The following is a 6,863-nucleotide window of genomic DNA, read 5'->3' as shown; positions in this document are numbered from 1 at the left end:
TTCATTAACTAGTGAATGAAAATATGTATTAGTTTAATAATCTTTTATCTTAAAACATATTATAAAGACAACGTACTCACATACAATCAGGCACAATCTCTTTTTACGATGAAATTTCCAGAGGTTGTCTAGGATTTTAGCTTATTTGTATTCGTTCTTAAAAATAATGAACGAAATTGGCTTTACGTTTTTGTAACGAAAAAATTAATTTTCATGTGAGTGGCAACGAAAGAGCTTTATTTTTCCATATATTTGCTGTGTTTTGTTGCTATTATTGAATGTGTACGCTCAAAGTTACCAACAAAACGATCATTACCTGACTTGGCATCATCTCACAGACAAATTCAGCTAAATCCTAAAATTATTTACAATATCTTGAAAATGTTTGTTCATTTGTTAATTTTTTGTAATTTAAATTTTATTTTAAAATATTTTTGTATTATTTGACAGCCACACATTCATATTTGTATTTTTATTTTTGAATTGGTAGCACTTTTATCGAAGTTAAAATTAACTTGTATAATTTTACACGTTAACTCCTAACGTTTATAAATTTTAAATTTATATGAAATTGCCTTTGACCGTTAGCAACAAAACACAACTATTTTTGGTTTTAAGAAAATGAATTCGTTCGTAATAAAAGAAAGAAATGTCAGAAATTGACGATAGGCAAAGGCCTTTCGTTTGCCAAAAAAACAACGAAAATTATACCAAAATACGAAATAATATGTGGCCGCTTGAACCTGAATGCAATTTGCAATAGAAACCTTTCAATTTCTTGAGACATTGCATACAATTTTCATGTTGTTTAAAAAAAAAAACATTTTTTCATAATTTAAATTTTTTTTGTAAAATTATTTTATTTTTGTTTATTTTTTAGGGTTAACACCAAACACCTTGTTACTACATGAAAAAATTTTTAAAATTTCAGAAATGAAATACGTAGGCAATAATGTTCTGTTACGATAGAAAAAGCTCACTTCATTTTAGACATTTTTAAACGAAAACTTTCAAATGATTTATAATTACAGCCTGTTTTTCTAAAACAATTTAGTTCTCACACGAACATTTCATTTTATTACGATCAAGTTTAAAATTAGGTTTTTATAAAACATTTGAAAGTTTTCGTTTAAAAATGTCTAAAATGAAATGAGCTTTTTCTATCGTAACAGAACATTATTGCCTACGTATTTCATTTCTAAATTTTTAAATATTTTTTCATGTAGCAATAAGGTGTTTGGTGTTAACCCTAAAAAATAAACAAAAATAAAATAATTTTAGAAAAAAATTGAAATTATGAAAAAATGTTTTTTTAAAAACAACATGAAAATTGTATGCAATGTCTCAAGAATTTTAAAGGTTTGTATTGCGAATTACATTCTGGTTCAAATGGCCACATATATTACGTATTTTGGTAACATTTTCGTTGTTTTTTGGGCAAACGAAAGGCCTTTGCCTATCGTCTATTTCTGACATTTCTTTCGTTTATTACAAACGAATTCATTTTCTAAAAACCAAAAATATATGGAAAAATAAAGCTCTTTCGTTGCCACTCACATGAAAATTAACAGCTTGTTTTTCTAAAATGAAAATTTGTCTTCGTTCTTAAAAATAACGAACGAAATTGGCTTTACGTTTTTGTAACGAAAAAATAAATTTTCATGTGAGTGACAACGAAAGAGCTTTATTTTTCCATATATTTTTGGTTTTTAGAAAATGAATTCGTTCGTAATAAACGAAAGAAATGTCAGAAATAGACGATAGGCAAAGACCTTTCGTTTGCCCAAAAAACAACGAAAATTTTACCAAAATACGTAATAATATGTGGCCATTTGAACTAGAATGTAATTCGCAATACAAACCTTTAAATTTCTTGAGACATTGCATACAATTTTCATGTTGTTTTTAAAAAAACATTTTTTCATAATTTCAATTTTTTTCTAAAATTATTTTATTTTTGTTTATTTTTTAGGGTTAACACCAAACACCTTATTACTACATGAAAAAATATTTAAAAATTCAGAAATGAAATACGTAGGCAATAATGTTCTGTTACGATAGAAAAAGCTCATTTCATTTTAGACATTTTTAAACGAAAACTTTCAAATGTTTTATAAAAACCTAATTTTAAACTTGATCGTAATAAAATTATATGTTCGTGTGAGAACTAAATTGTTTTAGAAAAACAGGCTGTAATTTTTTCGTTACAAAAACGTAAAGCCAATTTCGTTCGTTATTTTTAAGAACGAAGACAAATTTTCATTTTAGAAAAACAAGCTGTTAATATGTTTTATAATTAATTTTTTTTAATTTTAAACTTGATCGTAATAAAATTAACAGCCTGTTTTTCTAAAACAATTTAGTTCTCACACGAACATTTCATTTTATTACGATCAAGTTTAAAATTAGGTTTTTATAAAACATTTGAAAGTTTTCGTTTAAAAATGTCTAAAATGAAATGAGCTTTTTCTATCGTAACAGAACATTATTGCCTACGTATTTCATTTCTGAATTTTTAAATATTTTTTCATGTAGTAATAAGGTGTTTGGTGTTAACCCTAAAAAATAAACAAAAATAAAATAATTTTAGAAAAAAATTGAAATTATGAAAAAATGTTTTTTTAAAAACAACATGAAAATTGTATGCAATGTCTCAAGAATTTTAAAGGTTTGTATTGCGAATTACATTCTGGTTCAAATGGCCACATATATTACGTATTTTGGTAAAATTTTCGTTGTTTTTTGGGCAAACGAAAGGCCTTTGCCTATCGTCTATTTCTGACATTTCTTTCGTTTATTACAAACGAATTCATTTTCTAAAAACCAAAAATATATGGAAAAATAAAGCTCTTTCGTTGTCACTCACATGAACATTTATTTTTTCGTTACAAAAACGTAAAGCCAATTTCGTTCGTTATTTTTAAGAACGAAGACAAATTTTCATTTTAGAAAAACAAGCTGTAAATGTTCGTGTGAGAACTAAAATGTTTTAGAAAAACAGGCTGTTATATTTTTTTCATTTTTAATTAAAATGAAATGTCAAAGAATACATTTTTTTTTATTTATAAAATATAAATTGTTTAATTATAAATATTATGTTTAAGTGTAGGATTATAAAGTGATATTATCCTCGATATTTCACGAAGAAATTTTGATGTTTTTTGAGATCGTGAAGTTCTCACAAAATTTTGTCCAAATCGGTGACTTTGTAAAACATTTTTTAAATTTAAAATGGAATTCCTCATAAATAAAATATTATATACATTTTATATTAATAAGTTTGTACATTAGGGGCATAACTAATTCGCGGTTTATTTTGGCGAAAAAAAGAAAACACTTGTAAATGACAGGCACATAGGGACATACCCGTAAGTTTGTTGAAATCGAAAAGAGGACCCCAATATTTTTGGCAAATTATTCTATCAATAATTCTTCTATTTCTGAGATTATCCAAAAAAGAAGTGGTGAAAAAAATTTAAAATCATTGCAACCAAAAAAGTATGTTTTTCTTAGTTAAAAGTATTGTTTATAACCAGCGAAAAAAAATGCTCTAAAAAAGTTTTTTTAAGCGCATTATGCAGTAAAACACTAAAAATATGCTATCAGTATATTTTTATAATATATATATGTATGTATATCAAAAATTAAAGATTAAAAAACACTTGTTATATTCGTTTTAAGATTATTATTAAACAAAGGTTTATTTATAATAAACATTGGTACGAGTAAATAAAAGTTCATTTAAATGTATTTAAAAAAAGTTTTATATGTATGTATATTAATATATGTATGCATGTGTATTAAGGTAACCCGTGAAACGATGTCCATGTACAATACTTAAAATAAAGCTTACGTTTTATTTTTTTATATGAGATACCACACTAATAACTTCAAATGATGTTCCATTCACATACATACGTATGTATGTATGTATATATGTCTATATAAAAAAAATATTTCTAGTAAATTTAATCACGTCTAATTTTTTAACTGAAATTAAATTTAAAGAAATTTAATTTCCATCAGAAGCTTTCAATTAATTTTACAAAATATGAAACTATTTAAAAAACTTAAAAAATAAAATATAATATAAAACTTTAAAAAAGCGCCTTTTAACTTTTTTGCTCTTAGAAAATAAGTTTGCGAAGTGATCAGGAAAAACTAAATGTATATTCGCATATGAGAACCCTTTATCTAGTTTCTTCACTTTTGTATCACAATGCAATTAAAAACAATGGTGCGATATATCGGCCAAGAACAAAACTTTACAGAAACACTCACGACCTATAGAATATATTCTTAAATTTATTTGGGAACATCGACTGTTTTCCTGGTATATACAAACGGGTTTACCCTAATAAAAATAAATTACTAGTACTTGATATTCAGATTCGTACATACAAATGTGAGTATGTACGTAATTACGTTACACGTATTTAAAAAGTTATAATGATTGTTTACAATCGCGTAGCGGTATTACACTGGTGTTTAACGGACGGGTACCTTAATACTAAAAGTCGTATTATTCGTAAATGATATTGTCACTCTAATCGCATAAAAACAAAACAAATCGACCTGCAAATATAGCGCTCCCTCATTAGGATCAGACTGGTGGAGGGAATGAGTAGTTTGTGTAGGTATGAGTGTGAGAAAGAGAGACGGAGAGAAAGAGAAAAATCAAAAGAATACCATTCAAAACAGTGTGACCATGTCTCAAAATTTTTTTGCAGCTTAATCGTACCCAAAATAATGCTAAACAATTCTAAAATTGATTTTAAAATGTCAAAAAAATTCTATGAAATTTTTAATACTTTCGTGGAGTAACTAAGTTTGTATACATAAATAAAACCACAAAACTTAAAAAAAAACAAATTATTTATTTAAATTAAATTATAAAACGAAAACAAAAAAATATATTAGCTTAATTCACAATCTGGTGTATTTTTGCAATTGTAAATATTTGCTACTAATTGTGAACGATTTTTTCTGTTTCTATTTACAAACCTGATTGCAAAAAAGCAAATACATGGCATTTGCTGCTTTTTTATTTAAATCCGTTCTTACCTCTATGTCCGGTGCTTCTAGAAGATGACATAGATTTATATTTTTAATAGTTTTTTATTTTAATATTTTATTTTTTTGAGCTGTCAGTTAGTGTTGCAAAATTTTGAGTAAATAAAAACTACGTAATTATGTGTAGTATATCATATAAACCGTAGCAAGAGCATTTCTGTATATTTTGTTAGTGTGTTGTAAAAATATACTTAACCATTTGCAAATGCAATGACTAGTCGTCAAAAATTCGTTGCGTAAAATCGTCGAATGGAATACAATTAAATTATACGTAATGCGAATTCGTTTTAAAATTTGTATGTTCGAAATTGGAAAATGTAAAATAAAAGAACTAAAATTATATTTTTGCAAGTCTCTACGATTAAATTGACGTACAACGAATTTAGTCATACGCAATGATTGTGCACATTTTCATATACGCAAGTTTGTTCTATTTCTGACGACGAATATGTTATGTACAAGCCTGAAATATTTTTATCGGATATTATAAATTTGTGCTAATGTTTGTAATAAATGAGGATATTGGCAGACTACCGACCGTAAAGCATACCAGTAGGTTCTGTCCGTCTATGTAAATCTTTAAGATTTTAAAGATCACTGTTCTTTTATCCCAAGAACGAACACTATTGAAAATGGTTTATATGAAAACATTATTTCACCTACCCCCAAATAACCGAACCTGACTATTTAGGCTTTTTAGCTAATAATTACATATCGAGGGATTATATTGTTATTTTCATGAAAATAAGATTTTGATGGCAAAATATCCAGCAAACTATCCCGCATCACGGACATAAATTTCAAAGAAAAAAATTTTTTTGGCAATTTTACAGCAATTTTAAAATTTCTCTATCTTAAAAAAAGAAAAGTTCTGCATGCAAAACTCTGCATCTTATCCAAAAATTGCTTCAAACTCTATTATTTCGGATTTGGAGATGCTGAACACAAATCTGCAAATATATTTAAAATCGGTTTAATAGTTTTCGAGATATCGCTCATTATGATACTAATTTGATTAATTTTATTGCCATGTCTAATCATATAACATTGATTTTGGACCAAAACCTTATAATTTGTAGCTTTTTCAAAAATTTGGTTTATATTACTTCATTAAATTGCATAAGATATAATATTTATTGATATTAAATCAAATGAAAAAATTATATTTCTATGAAAAACTCTCTATCTGAAGGTTATAAAAAAATTTAATAGACAAAAAAGCTTTATCTGATATAAATTTGTGAATAATTTTGCAAATAATGCAAAATTTTAAATTCTTTTTATATAACGATTTAGAATATGGTCGTAAAAATATATTGTAGAAGAAAAAATTCAAAAATCTTTACGAACCAGCGAAATAAACACTTTTTTTGCTCTCCTGAAAACTTGTATTATCTTAGATAGAGACTATTGAATATAGTCCCTCGATATGTTAAATATACTAGTATATCTTTCAAAAACGGCAAATTCCAGAAAATCAGTTTTCACCAATAAATTTCTTAAAAATAGTATGTAATAGTAATTTGTTTCGTAGTGTTTATCACCTTTTTATATACACATCTTCTCTGGATTTAACATTTCAAATCAATATATTTATTTTAAACAACATTTTTTGTCAAAAATATAACATAAAACTAAGGAAAATAATTCTAGGTAATTTCCGGACAATTTCTCAGGAATTCGGGATTGAAAATTCTGCGGAATTCCCGGGAAAAACACTAGTTCATACAACACTTCAGATTGAACAGCAAAGCAAATAATCGCAGCAAAAACATGTACTTACTCAACAA

Source organism: Lucilia sericata, unplaced genomic scaffold, assembly GCF_015586225.1.
Source record: "Lucilia sericata isolate MDLA Ls3-8-SP2 unplaced genomic scaffold, ASM1558622v1 Contig000433F_arrow, whole genome shotgun sequence".
NCBI lineage: Eukaryota > Metazoa > Arthropoda > Insecta > Diptera > Calliphoridae > Lucilia > Lucilia sericata.
This window is presented reverse-complemented; position numbering follows the sequence as displayed.